We start from the raw sequence: 14,689 nt of genomic DNA, 5'->3' as shown, positions 1-14,689 counted from the left end.
ACTTACGTGCGCCATGTAGGCGTCTTAGGTTGCGCCATGTAGGCGTCTTACGGGCTGCGCCTTTACGCGACTTACGTGCGCCATGTAGGCGTCTTAGGTTGCGCCATGTAGGCGTCTTACGGGCTGCGCCTTTACGCGACTTACGTGCGCCATGTAGGCGTCTTAGGTTGCGCCATGTAGGCGTCTTACGGGCTGCGCCTTTACGCGACTTACGTGCGCCATGTAGGCGTCTTAGGTTGCGCCATGTAGGCGTCTTACGGGCTGCGCCTTTACGCGACTTACGTGCGCCATGTAGGCGTCTTAGGTTGCGCCATGTAGGCGTCTTACGGGCTGCGCCTTTACGCGACTTACGTGCGCCATGTAGGCGTCTTAGGTTGCGCCATGTAGGCGTCTTACGGGCTGCGCCTTTACGCGACTTACGTGCGCCATGTAGGCGTCTTAGGTTGCGCCATGTAGGCGTCTTACGGGCTGCGCCTTTACGCGACTTACGTGCGCCATGTAGGCGTCTTAGGTTGCGCCATGTAGGCGTCTTACGGGCTGCGCCTTTACGCGACTTACGTGCGCCATATAGGCGTCTTAGGTTGCGCCATGTAGGCGTCTTACGGGCTGCGCCTTTACGCGACTTACGTGCGCCATGTAGGCGTCTTAGGTTGCGCCATGTAGGCGTCTTACGGGCTGCGCCTTTACGCGACTTACGTGCGCCATATAGGCGTCTTAGGTTGCGCCATGTAGGCGTCTTACGGGCTGCGCCTTTACGCGACTTACGTGCGCCATATAGGCGTCTTAGGTTGCGCCATGTAGGCGTCTTACGGGCTGCGCCTTTACGCGACTTACGTGCGCCATGTAGGCGTCTTAGGTTTTTTTTTGGTGGAGCGTGTTCTTTTGAGAGTTTCCTTACCATAGCTAGCCCCCCCAAGCTTTTTGGGTTATAAGTTAATTATTGATAACCAGAAAACTTGCATAAAACGAAATTGAAATGGAAAACTTGAGTTTTATTACTTTTGCGAAAAAAAACTTGCGAGAAATTTTAAATCCTAAAACATTGGCTCGTAGGCCTTATTGAAAGTGGAAATAAAAGCGATAAAAAGCGGGGGACGCTAGCTACTGATAGTACTGCCTCAAGTGCTCCGCGTTCCACGGGTGGCGAATCGGAGTCCCGTCCGTGTGCTCGATGTAATATGTCCCGTCGTGAATGACTTTGCGGACTCTGTAAGGGCCTTCCCAGTTTGGGCCTAGGACGCCGGCGCCTTGGACTTGTGTGTTTTGGAACACTCGTCTGAGGACAAGGCTTCCGACGGCAAAGGTTCGCCTTTTGATTTTGGAGTTGTAGTATCTTTCGACCTTGCGTTTCTGTGCGGCGAGGCGTCTGAATGCTTCCGCCCTCTTTTCGTCGATCAGGTCCAACTCAAGGCGCATGGCCTCGTTGTTTTCCGCTTCGTCGAACGTGTCGACTCGGAACGTGGGTATCTCGGTTTCAATTGGAACCACGGCCTCGACCCCATATGCAAGGGAGAATGGCGTCTCGCCGGTGGCGTTTCGCGCGGTTGTCCTATACGCCCATAGGACGAATGGTAATTCATCGGCCCAGGCGCCTTTCTTGTCTTCGAGCTTCTTTTTCAGGTTGCTCTTGATAGTCTTGTTGACTGCCTCGACTTGGCCGTTGGCCTGAGGATGTCGCGGCGAGGAGAAGGTCTTGCTGATCTTCAGTTGATCGCAGATATCTCTTACTCGCGCGTTGTCAAATTGTGCCCCGTTGTCAGTCACAATCGAGGCGGGGATACCGTGCCTGCATATGATGTTCTTCCAGATGAAGTTCGTCGTTAGCCTTGCTTAAGCGCTTTGAGCGCAAGGGAGGTTCCAGCGGCGTGGTTTCCGCAGATGCCCTCATGGATTTCGCGGAGGACCTTGGTCGACTCAACGCTATCGAGGCATCGGAGCAGCGGTGTCGAGTAACCGCGCTTATAGAGCGTGCCCTCACGGAGCGTGTATTTGGATGCTAAGGCCCTCAATTTATCGGCTTCCTTGCGGTCTTCGGGGAGTTCCCCTCTTCGCAAAAACTCGACAATTGAGTCCATCCAAGTGGGCTGAGATGCCACTTCTATGGTCCCGACTTCGTCTCGGGAGACGGATGGTCGTGGGAGAGATTCAATGGGCACAGTCCCCAATCCGTCTTCGTCGATGCCAGATCCGAGGCGAGCAAGCGCATCAGCCTCCGAATTTTGTTCTCTCGGGATTTGGTGAATCTCGAACCAAGAGAAGGCCTCGAGTTTGGAGTTCGTCTTAGCCAGGTATGCGACCATGTTGGGCTCCTTGGCGATGTAATCTCCCTTAACCTGGTTTACGATCAACTGTGAGTCGCAGTGTATTCGCAGGTTATGGGAGCCGAGCTTCTGTGCTAGCTCTATCCCTACAATGAGCGCTTCGTATTCAGCTTCATTGTTGGAGGCTTGGAAGCCGTAGTGGAGGGCATATCGCAGCTTTTCCCCATCGGGGTTAATTAGGATTATTCCGGCGCCAGCCCCCCGAGCATTAGATGCTCCGTCTACGTATAACTCCCAGATGGGACCCGTTGGGTCTACCTTCCTTTTCCGAGTTAGCTCGTTATCGTTTAAGTCAGTTTCTGCTCTTCCCATATCGGGAGCGTAGGAGAATTCTGCCACGAAGTCGGCTAAGGCCTGCCCCTTTATAGCCGTTCTTGGGTGGAACTCAATCCCATACTCGCTCAATTCTTGGGACCAGATCGCCATGCGAGTCGACGTTCCCTTTTGAAGAGCTTTACCGATTGGATGCTCAGTTCGCACCGCAATTGGGTGAGCTTGGAAGTACGGTCGTAGCTTCTTAGCTGCCGTTACGAGAGCCAGAGAAAGTTTCTCAATCTCGGTATAGCGTGTTTCCGCGTCGAGTAAGGCCTTGCTTACGTAGTAGATTGGCCATTGGACCTTGTTCTCTTCGCGGACAAGGACGGCGCTTACAGCTCTTTCAGAGACGGCGAGATACACGTACAGCGTCTCGCCCTCTTTTGGTTTAGAGAGGAATGGTGGGGACCCAAAGTAAGCCTTCATTTCTTGGAAGGCATTTTCGCATTCATCCGTCCACTCAAAGCCGTCCGTCTTCTTCAGAGCTTTGAAGAACGGTTGACACTTGTCGGTGGCTTTAGACACGAAGCGTGTCAGAGCGGCAATCCGACCGGTCAGGCTTTGCACTTCTTTGACTCGTCTTGGCGACTTCATTTCAAGGAGTGCCTTGATTTTTTCCGGGTTCGCTTCTATGCCTCGTTGGCTGACGATATAACCGAGGAACTTTCCGGATTCAACCCCGAATACGCATTTGTTGGGGTTGAGCTTCATTTTATATCGGCGGAGGATTGTGAACATCTCCCTAAGGTCGCGTACGTGATTAGTTGCCAGTAGGCTTTTAACGAGCATGTCGTCCACGTACACTTCCATCGTCTTGCCGATTTGATCGGCGAAGATCCGATTTACCAAGCGTTGGTATGTCGCTCCCGCGTTCTTGAGGCCGAAAGGCATGACCTTGTAACAGTAGAGACCTCGATCAGTGACAAAGGTTGTCTTAATTTGATCGGGCTCGTGCATTCGAATTTGGTTGTAGCCTGAATAGGCGTCCATGAAGCTTAGGAGTTCATGGCCGGCCGTGGCGTCCACCAGTTGTTCGATGCGCGGGAGTGGAAAGCAATCCTTAGGGCAGGCTTTGTTAAGATCTTTGTAGTCTATACAAATTCGCCACTTCCCGTTGGGCTTTTTTACCATTACCACGTTGGCGACCCACTTGGGGTACTTAGCCTCTCGAATGAAGTTTGCGGTGAGGAGTTTCTCGACCTCTTCATTTATGGCCAGGTATCGTTCTGGGTTGAACGTTCGTCTAGCCTGCACTTTTTCGGCGACCTATGGGTCATCGTTCAGTCGGTGCACTATTACCTCGGGATCGATTCCGGGCATGTCCGCATGAGTCCATGCAAAAACATCCTTGAACTCCCTAAGGAAGGCGGTAAGCTGAGTTTTGATGGCGAGTGGAAGTCGGGTGCCGATTTTTACAACTTGATCAGGCTTTGACTCGTCCAGGACGATTGGCACAAGATCATCGGAGGTTTCCACTTTAAGTCTTTCGATTTCATCGCGGGGGTCAAGTTCTCCGAACTTCCTTGCATCCCTTAGGTTGCATGGGTAATCGTCTTCCAGTTGGAAGATTGTGTTGACCGCTTTTCCCGCGGACTTGCCATCAAATCCTTGCACGTAGCATATCCTGGCTTGGGATTGGTCTCCAGCCATGATGCCAATTCCCCCTTCGGTGGGGAACTTCACCAGTAGGTGATACGTGGAAGTGATTGCCCTCAGCCGGTTCAACGTGGGTCGCCCAATGATTAAGTTGTAGGGCGACTCTTGATCGACCACTAGGAATGGGACCATGTGAACGGCTTCGATTCCTCCAGGGGTTCCAAAGGTGACCGGCAGGTCGATGACGCCCTCAGTCATAACCTTTTCCCCAGTGAACCCAAACAATGGCGTTTGGGTCGGAGTCGGGCGCAGCCCCCCGAGCTTCATGCGCTCTAGGGTGGACTTGAAGATTATGTCGGCAGCGCTGCCGTTATCGATGAGAACCCTTTTCACCAAGTTATTGGCCACTTGGGCTTTGAGCACGATCGCGTCATTGTGCGGATGCACAACTCGCTTGGCCTCTTCATTGGTGAAATACATCGTCTCGTGAGGCACGGACGGAGGTTCTTCATATGTGAAGTTGACGTGCATAGCAGCGTCTTCCTGAGACACGGCCCTAAGGAATTTCTTCCGTTGACGGGCTGAATCCCCATCCTGGGGACCTCCCAGTATGGTGGTTACCACGTGCAGTTGTGGGTTGGCGTTGACAGTAGCCGGGGTTTGGTTGGCAGAGGCGGCTGCTCCTCCTCCTTGACCAGACTGCTGTCTGTTCGCGGTGGGGCCCGCAGCGCCAATCATGCGCAACACGAACTCCTTCAGCTCGCCCCGTTGGATCAGAGCCTCGATTTGCCTTTTGAGGTTGTAGCATTCCGAGGTCAAATGACCATATTCCCGATGGAACTCACAATACCTGGACCGATCGCGAGTTGCGGGATCCTTCTTCATTGGAGCCGGGGGCGTGAACTTGTCACGTGCTAGAGCCAAGATCCTTTCCGGCGCCGTGTTCAGCGGCGTGAACGACGAGTACCCTTTGAAGTTTTCCGCAAGTCGCGGTTTCTGAGGTACAGGGGGTTGGTTGCTAGAAACCTGGTTCCCCTTGTTTCGCCTCTTACGAGGTTCGTTCTGCTCGCGGATAGGTTCTTCCCGACGGCGAGAGCTTTGATTAGTGCTCTTGCGGCCGTCGAGGTAGTCTTCGACTCCCATGAAGGTCTTAGCTCGAGTCATTAACTCGGCCATAGTGGAAGGGACGCGGCCGACGACAGACTTGAGGAAGTCACTCGTGCGCAAGCCTTCTATGATAGCGGCAATCGCGTCACTGTCGTCAAAGCGGTCGACCTTGTTTGACTCTTCTGTGAATCGGGCGAGGTATCGTCTAAGAGACTCGCCACTCTCTTGCCTGATTGACCACAGGTACATCTTGGTCTTCTTTTGGACCATAGACGTAGCGAACCGTGCCAGGAACATGTCCTTCAGGTCTTTGAACGAGTGGATGCTTCCTGGTCTTAAGTTTTTGAACCACTCAAAGCCGGGTCCGGCGAGGGTCAAACTAAAGGCTTGGCACATGGCACCAGGAGAAACACCCTGCATCGTCATCCAGGTTTCATAGTGCTGGATGTGGTAAGCAGGATCTGCTTTCCCATCATAGGGAGCGAGGTTCGGGAGCTTGAAATTCCCCGTACAAACCTCAGCCAATATCTGAGTAGTGAAAGGCGATGAGTTCTCCTCAACGACTCCGTAGGCACTTCCACCTATTCCGTATTCTCGGAGATCTCGTACCTCATTTCGAAGGTTGTGGATCATAGTGACCACATCGAGACCGGTCGTTGGAGTGACCCCTTGATCGGGAGGAGTCACCTGCAGCCTCTCGTTAGACCCCTGTCCTGCGCGGTGGTTCCCGTTAGTTGGGGCTGCCAGCGGGATGTTGGGTCTAGAGCTGAGTCGCTCTCTCAGATCATTGCCACGCCCAATGCGTTGAGCAGTGAGGTGGTCCCTAAGATCAGGGCTGGCCGTATGGAGGCGCCGGCTCTGCTTGCGGCGTTGCGCTCTCCGCGCGCCCTGACTTTCCGCAACATTCTCCCTCGGACCTAGTCGGTCGAGGGCCGAACGTCGGGAATTCCCCTCTTGAGAAGCTACCGGCGCATCGCCTGTTCGGGGTAAGGGATTCGACGGACCGGCTTCAAACACGGCGGGGAGTCCCCCGTCCTTTGTGAGAGAAGTCTCGACATCCTCCGAGTCACCAATATCCTCATAATCAGGGTCGCGGCTTTCCTCGTTGAGGTTCTCAGGATCCCCGTCGGGGACCGTCGTGTCACGCATAGGTTGCTTCGCAGCAAGTTGGCGGTGATACCTTGCGTTCCTCGCCTTCAGTCGGCGGATACTCTCCTCCAACTCCGTGATGCGGTTGTCCCTGCTATCAGGAGATGGAGATGGTGAGCGGGTCGAGCTCTCTTCGCGGAGCGACTCTTCGTCACCATGCGCTCGGGAGCGCAAGAAGTATTTCTTGGTCTTAGCGACGTTTTCGGGGTTGTTTGCGCCCTCAGAACGTACGGGTGGTTGGCTACTCATCGTTTCTCAAGTTCGCAGAAGAAAAGAAGAAGATGAATAGAAGGGATTTCGGGCTGAATAGGTCGGGAAGCCCCCTCCTTCTAGCGCCAAAATGTTGTCGCACGAAAATGAACAACTATTTAAAACCTCGGGCGGTTCGATCCAAGGCCGGACCAAGTGATCGCACCCGGGCCAAGAGTGTGAACTCGATAGTCTCGAGCTAGGGTTTTCTCCGATCAACCCGCCTCTCGGGAGAGGTAGGGGGTGAGGAGGATGAGTGACCGTGCCTTGGTTGTCGGCTGCCTACGTACCCGTGCGTGGGATCAGGTCAGAACGTAGTTCAAGCGTGTGTGACGCAGTATGAGGCGCGGAGCCTTGGCGGAGAGGCGTGCTCGACGAAGGAAACGGGGCGCGAGGAGTCCTCGGCAGCGTCTCGGAACTTCGGAGATCGCGTACGCGTCTAGCGTGTTAGACGCGTAAGGGTAGCTCTAGTTGAGAACCCTAGGGGCGTGCTTGAGCACCGGAGAACGTTCGGTCAAAGGGAGCGACGTCCGGGAAGTTCCCGTGAGTGCTTCGGGACCTTTGAGAACGAGGGAGAGAGAAAAGAACCTGCTTCAGGCCAAATATGGCATCCAGAGAAGCAGAGAAATCGAGCGTGTCGATAAGAGATGAAGAGAATTATTAGATATTCTTGGATATCTTGGGATGGCTTTCCCCTCAATGGGAGAGGGTATTTATAGGTGTTTGGGAGCCTTAGAAGGTCCCTTTTTCGTCCATGTGGGACTAGGAATGCGTGTGGCATCAAGTGGAGGCGCACGGCGCGCGCGGCGCACAAAGGGCGGCGCACAACGCGCGGCGCGCGGCGCGCGGCGCGCGGCGCAGGGGGCGCGGCGCGCGGGTCACCGGGCGCGGCGCGGGACGCGCGGCGCAGGACGCGCGGCGCAGGGTTCCTTGACCGGCGCGGCGCGCTGCCTGGCCGGCGCGGCGCGCTGCCTGCTGCCCGGCTGGCCGGTGCAGCGCGTTGCGCGCGCAGTGAGCGGCTCGTCTTGCCGGGCTCTTGCGGGCCTTCGAATGCCATTCTTCTCACGTGAAATATGAAGCTTTCTACTTGATGAGAGTGACTCGATCCGAGGGGCAAGGCTCGGCCCGGCGAGAGCGACTACCGACTTGATTCGAGGAGTGACTCGAGGATGACTCGAGGCTCGACTCGAAAATGACTCGAGGCTCGACTCGAGGGACAATTAAAGGCTCGACTCGAGGAACCATTCAAGGCTCGACTCAAGGAGCGAAGCTCGACTCGAGGAGATTGACTCAAGGCTCGACTCGAGGAGTCAGGAGTTTGGGCTAGGGCTTGAAGATTTGCCGCTCTTCAGGACCTCCGGCCTGACCATCGGCCCTTTGAGCGACGTGCCTTCTTGGCGTCTCGGGTTTTCCGAAAACGACCGACAACAGTTTAAATTGCCAGTGGGTTTATAGGTCAATCAGCTGATGAACATATATGAGGCAGTATTTATGATTACTTGCAAATTGGTCGGGTATGTATAATAATGACTGAATTGTTGCTGAATATTGCACAACTTTCACCCACTAGTTGCTCTCGCATGCGATACAACTATATACATTTACCAATATCTAGTGTGATTTGGTAATCTATGCATACAATAAATTAAGATTAGGTTTTAGTTGGGCATTTATTTATTTATTCTAATCAACAATCTTTTCCATTTGCCAAATGTCATCATAAGTACATGTCTGTTAGACATATCCCAGATGCTTAAAAGGGGTTTGTTATGTGATGAATATATGTATCGTCTCTTATATGACTAGTAAAAATATTTTAAGTAACCTTGTCATGGATCATAATTAAAGGTGTTTGTTAAGAGTCATAGCTAAATGTTTTAGTCATACCAAATGTTGTGATTATATATATATATATATATATATATATATCATTTAATTAGTAAAAAAAAAAAAAAAAAGAAGGATTGTATAACTAAAGCGGTTTTAAGTGTATTTAAAGGACACAAAATGATGTCAAATTTTCTGTTGCGGATTGGAGAAATAATATAAACTAAAATAAAAGGAAAGTCTAAGTAGCCTACGCTTTAAAGTTTGTATCCGACAAAACTTGGGATAAGAGATCCTATATATATATAGCGTTATGTCGTGCGTTGATTCTGATATAACCTATTCTTTGTGAATATAAAAATTATTACATTTTCAGTGTTGTAGATAGGTAATTACTCCCAAACTTATTGAGCCATTTTTTTTAATTTATTTTGAGGGATTGAGCCATTGTTATATACTATCTTAGTCCTTCTATATATATATATATATATATATATATACACACAATTAACATGCTCTCCTTCCTCTTTATTAAACAAAACCACAATTATTTATTTCCTTTTTGTGAGATTTCAGTATTTCTGCTTACTTTCTAAATAATTATATTATATAAAGAAGTTGGCTGTGGTATATCCAGATGATCATTGAATTGACATCTAGCAAGTTGGCCACATGTATACTACATACATAATTAGCGACAATATTCACGAACCTGACTATTGGATATATTCCTCGATTTATAGTAGTGAAATTATGTAATGTTGCGATAAATTCACGCTCAAGCAAATACTATAATATTGTACACAGTACGAATATCGATTTCATAAAGTAATTATAACAATTTAATCTAACTTAACGCGAATTGACTTCAAATATTGTTGAGTGATTATTACGATTAAATTAAATATAAGTAAAAGAAAAAATGATAATAATTCTTACGAATTCAATTAAAGAGAAAAGTAGGCACTACCAGAAATATGAGATACAACTACAGTTTTTTTTTTGAACTCCAGTTTAGCTTTTTAATGGAGTCTTTGAATACAGACTATGGTCACCTTTTTTTTAGGCCTATATTAGACTCCAGTCGAATGTAAAGCTGTAGATAATGGTCTATTTTTCTCTACAGCTAATATAAAAAAGTAGTGGTAATACTCAAAAAATGAAAAATGATCAAAATTTCACCATTTTTAAATGGAGGAAAATTTCCCACAAAATTTTGGCACATTTACACTACAGTCAAAGGTAAAGAAGGAGTTGTAATACTTAAAATATAAAAAATTAACAAAATTTTACTTTTGAGTGTGGGAGGGAAATTTCCCACTCACAAATTAGATTAAGTATTGGAAATTTTCATATTCCCACCAATATGAAAATAAAGTAAAAACCAATAAGTATTAGAAATACTCTAATATTCACACATATACTTCAAAAAGTTCTATCTCCATCAAATATTACTCGGAGACAGACTTCAAAAAACAGTTCGACGCCTCTCTCTCGCGGTCGCTTAGCTCTTCCTCGACCACCGCCGATCCACGACGACTTTCACCACGGCTTCTACCTTCTTCACCTTCGACCTCGATGCTTCTTTTTCATCTTCGTTATCCGTGCGCGACCTCTCCACCACCGCCGACCAAGACCTTCAACCTCGATTTTCTAGGTTAGCCTCTCTCCTTCTCTATTTGTATCTCCAGGCCTCGAGTATTCCTCTTCATTTTTTTTCTCGAATTTGTCGCTAGAAATTTCTGTGGTTCGTTCATGAATAAGAGTAGGAGTTTCTATTTGAAAATTTCTTCTTTCTTTTAGTTCGATTTACGTTTAGAAATTAGGGGTTTTTTTATTTCTCTTGCTTGTTCTGTGATTTTCCGTGGTATATGGATTGGATTGGGCTCGGTTTGTTGTTGTTCTTGATCTGAAATTCTTTGAGTTAGGGTTCCTGAATTTTAATTGATTTTTTGGCCGAAAATTTGTAAAGAAATTGGGTTTTTTCTATGTTGTTTAGCTTGAACCTGTTAATTGATTTTTGGGTCTTGGTTTTGAGAGTTGAATTGGTGTTTTTGCTTGGTCAATTTCAGATTTTATGTGAATTGGGATTTGATTTAGTCTCTTACATTTGACGTGCGCAAGGAATAGGTCGGCTGAAAAATAGAGGGTTCTCGCCGGAGAAGATTCAAGGTCGCTGGACATCATTCAAGGTAAAGGACATCATTCAAGGTCTAGGGATTTGAATTTCAAATTGATTTGGGGCTTTTTGAGGTATTAGGATTCTAGAGTGTTGATCTATGTGCGATGATGATTCTCGTACTTTGGCTGATTGTTTGGATATTGGATTCACAGTGGTTTTTCTCTCGCTTCTGACCTCTGTTTGGATATTGGTGATAAATTCTGACCAAGATAATGTACCAGGATTGCATTTTTTTAAAGTGAAGGATTGTGCTCCTCTTCATTTCAGGTAAACAAGTAGTGGTTTATTCCATAAATTTTATTTCTCTCATTCTCTGCTTATTCCGCGTTGCTGACATTATCTAGATTCTACAAATAGATCTCAAGTTCCTTCGTCGCAAAACGCCTTACTTGTCAACAATCTAATCCATTCTCTTGCCCTGATCTCTAGTCTCCGCAGAGTCTATCCTTCCCTCCCAAAAGGTAACTCTCTCCATGAATTTTTTATTTATCATTTTTTTTTTATAATTTTTTATTTCATATTAATTATTACTAAAAGTTTTTTGTTCATCCTTTATAAAATATCTTGCTCACTCAAGCTGTCCATTGTTGTCACTTTCATACTAGTCTAATTCTAATTCGCTGCTTAGATGTATAATCTTTTAGGTTCCGACAGTATCCGAGAGAGTTCATTGCTTCTTCCATTTGAGAAGCTTGTTTGCTCCTCTTTTCGGTGAGCAATGACCAGACAAATCATACATAGTTAGAAATCATTTTTATATATGTTCCTTATTTGAATGTTTAAATTCTTTGTTTGTTCTAGCTTGTTAGGATTTGAATGTTCTTCTTTTAACTCCACCGGGGTCGGGGGGTCTTTATTCTCGCTGAACAGGTGTTTTGCGTCATCCATGCCCGGTCTAGTCGTCTCCAAAGCAGAAATGTGAGGACGAGAACAGAGTAATTGGTAATCTATTTATTCACTATCTTTTACCTGTGACAGTTATCGTACCCGATAACTGTTTATGCCTTAGCATATTATTAGTAAGGAATGGGCAATGAATAGTCAACATTTACAGTGCAAGGTTTCATATCAAGAACAAATTCTTTCATACTTAGGTGGACAAATTTATTTTGTTTTAAATGTGCTATTTTGAACCCAGAATTGATCATTTTTGGCATATCCTGGCCAGGATGTTTTTATAATTAGCTGCAATTAGACAATTCTATTTCAGAAAGTGTCAGAGAACCATAATCAGTGGTTAAAAATACCTAAGAGGTGTTGGTGTAGTGGTCAGGTCCTGAGGTAGAGGAAGTTTAGAATCACGTGGATTTGTTCAGCAGCAAGGTAGGAATTTCGCTCATTTTCTTTGCTTCTAGTCCGATTTCTAGGTTTTCCAATTAGGGGTTTTTGAGTTCTTTTGGTTGATTTCGTGGGTTGCTTGTGTTTGGACTCGGTTTGTGCTTGTAGTGAGCTGAAATTATTTAAGTTAGGGTTTTCAGATTTTTATGGATAGTTTGGCCGAAATTTCGGAAGAGAAGAATTGGAGGTTTTCATGTTGTGATGCTTGAAGAAGTCCATTGATGTTTAGGACTCAGATTTTAAGTAATTAATTGGATGATTACATGCTTGATTTCAAGATTCCTTGCTTGATTGGAATTATGGACGAATTTGGGCTGATTTTGGGGGTTCTGGATTTGTAGGGAATTGCTTGGCTTTGAAGTGTGTTGTATGGATTTTTGCTCTGTTTGTGGTGTGGCATTGATATGTGTATGATCGGATTTGAGTTTGTGGTGTTTTTAGATGAGTCGGAGACTCGTTAAGATGTGAATAACGTAGGTTTTTTTTTTAAGAAAATTTACTTGTTTTGAACTTGGCTCTGGTTGTTGTTGTTGTTGTTGCTGAGTGTGGGACGGGTTAGGATCGGATGAGTATTCGATTTCCGAATGCTTTGTTTGGGAATTGATTTCGAATCGAGAAATTCGGGTTCAGCGACGAGGCAAATAGGGGCTGTTCAGTTCCAGCGACAAGTCAACGGCTCGGTGAGATGTCTTGAGGCTGCGACAGCGCGCAACGACGGTGCGGACACGGGCTGCGAAACCTCGGCGTGTTGAGGCATACTGAGTTACGCAGCGACGACAGCGACTCGGCATCTTTTCGATTCCACGTCGGGTTTGAGCAGCGACGGCGGCGACGACGAGTCGAAAATGCACCGGCTTTCGACTCTAATTGTTAACTGAGTCGTTTCTACTAAAAGTCTAACTATAATATGTAATATTATTTGTAAAATAGTTATGTACGTTTATTATACTAATCACGTGAGTTAGTAAGTTGTTTCGGGATTCAAATCGAGTGCTTCGATGAGCTTTGGTTCATGGGTTCGAGACAAACCGAGAGGGTCGTGACAGAATTTTTGGTAGAACGCATAACATTTAGCTATCGATCGATGACCTGTGCCTTAAGTTTTATGATACTTTGAAGACAAAAAATCTAATCTCGTGTTCTTTTCTAAATTTTGATGTTGTTTCTTGGTTTTGGACAGATCAAAACATAAACTCTTCACAACATGAAAGAAGAAGATCCAGAGAGCTGCAAATGCAGAGAACCAGTTTTGGAGAGAGCTTGACAGTCTTGGCATTGCTCATCCACTTGAACATAGTGAATGAAAATGAAAGAGTACATTTCTGGAACAATGCAGATCTGAGTCTGAATCAGACTATAACATTTCTGGAACATGTTTTTTATTGTCTTTATTTTCTGAAACTGTTATTGCAGGCTGGGGTTCTCACTGGAAAGTCTTGTCGATGGGCTGCTGATGAGCAACAAGGATAATGTGTGGGTGGAAGATGGTAAATGCTATCTTGTCCTTGTGTTTGAGGCAAAGGCTTTGGCACTGTCCGATTATGAGAAAAGACAGGTAAATGAAACTGTTATACTGTGTATAACTGATACAAATTAATGTAATGATGATCAAACTTTATAAAATATGCAGATATCTCCATGAGCACATCACATATTTTGAGAGAAACGGAAAACTGGAAGCACTTGAAGCAATGAATGATAAGCTTCGTAAGCGCTTCAAGAATCCAAAGTTGTCCAATAGCAATGCGCCAAAGGTTGCAGGCACGTCTCGATCGCTTGGTGTCGGGCTCTTGTGATCAGCCTTGGATAGATCGCTCCGGTCTCTTGAGGTAGCAAACAAGAACTTTGTTAATCATTATATGATCTATTTCTTGTAATGATTTTGTAGTGTAATAGGTTTAAGTATAATTTTCATTGTAATTCATGACTTGGTATTTTTTTTTATGGCATTGGTTTAAGATTTGGGTATAAGATTGTATTTAATATTTTTTATTTGCTATATTAAATTATAAATAATTAAAATGGGTGGGATATTATATGTTGTTTTGTTGTATTTTTAATTTATTTTCTATTTTTAATTATAAATGTTTTTTATTTTATATTTATATAAATATATATTTTTATTAAAAAATTGCTCTACACAAATAAGATGGAGTCTATATTGTTAAAATATAATTTCATAAATATAAACTACAATTAAAAAATGTAGTCTTCAACATAAAAGACTGGAGTCATAGGCAAATAGATAAGACTCCAATGCAATAGATGACACAAAAACACAGTAGTCTGTTCAACTCAATTAATTATAACTACTCTTTAAAGCTGTAGTGTTTATAGACTCTCAACTTGAACAATTACAGCTAAACAATGTAGTCTTCAACAGAAAAGACAGGAGTTATAGGCAAAGAGATAAGACTCCAGTGCAATAGATGACACAAAAACGCCGTAGTATGTCTAATTAAATCAATTAAGACTACTTGTTAAAACTGTAGTGTTTTTTTCTTATGTAATTGAGTTATATATAACTACATCATAACGCTGTAGTATTTATAGATGAGACTAGTAAGACTACATCTATAAAATGTAGTTATATATTTTAACTACA

General features: G+C 45.7%; 1 long non-coding RNA gene across 1 annotated transcript; it reads left to right on the top strand.

The window, feature by feature from the left end:
* Nucleotides 1-10,965: 10,965 nt before the first annotated feature.
* Nucleotides 10,966-11,689, top strand: LOC149402631 (uncharacterized). Its single transcript, XR_016296233.1, has 4 exons — nt 10,966-11,013; nt 11,104-11,207; nt 11,391-11,457; nt 11,617-11,689. It is a non-coding gene; the product is annotated as an uncharacterized LOC149402631 (long non-coding RNA).
* The last annotated feature ends 3,000 nt before the right edge of the window (nt 11,690-14,689 follow it).

This window comes from Urtica dioica, chromosome 3 (genome assembly GCF_054948205.1).
Source record: "Urtica dioica subsp. dioica isolate 48M chromosome 3, U.dioica_male_clone48M_v1_H2, whole genome shotgun sequence".
NCBI classification, from domain to species: domain Eukaryota; kingdom Viridiplantae; phylum Streptophyta; class Magnoliopsida; order Rosales; family Urticaceae; genus Urtica; species Urtica dioica.
Note: the sequence above shows the minus strand (reverse complement) of the source record. Positions and strands in the feature narration are given on the sequence as shown.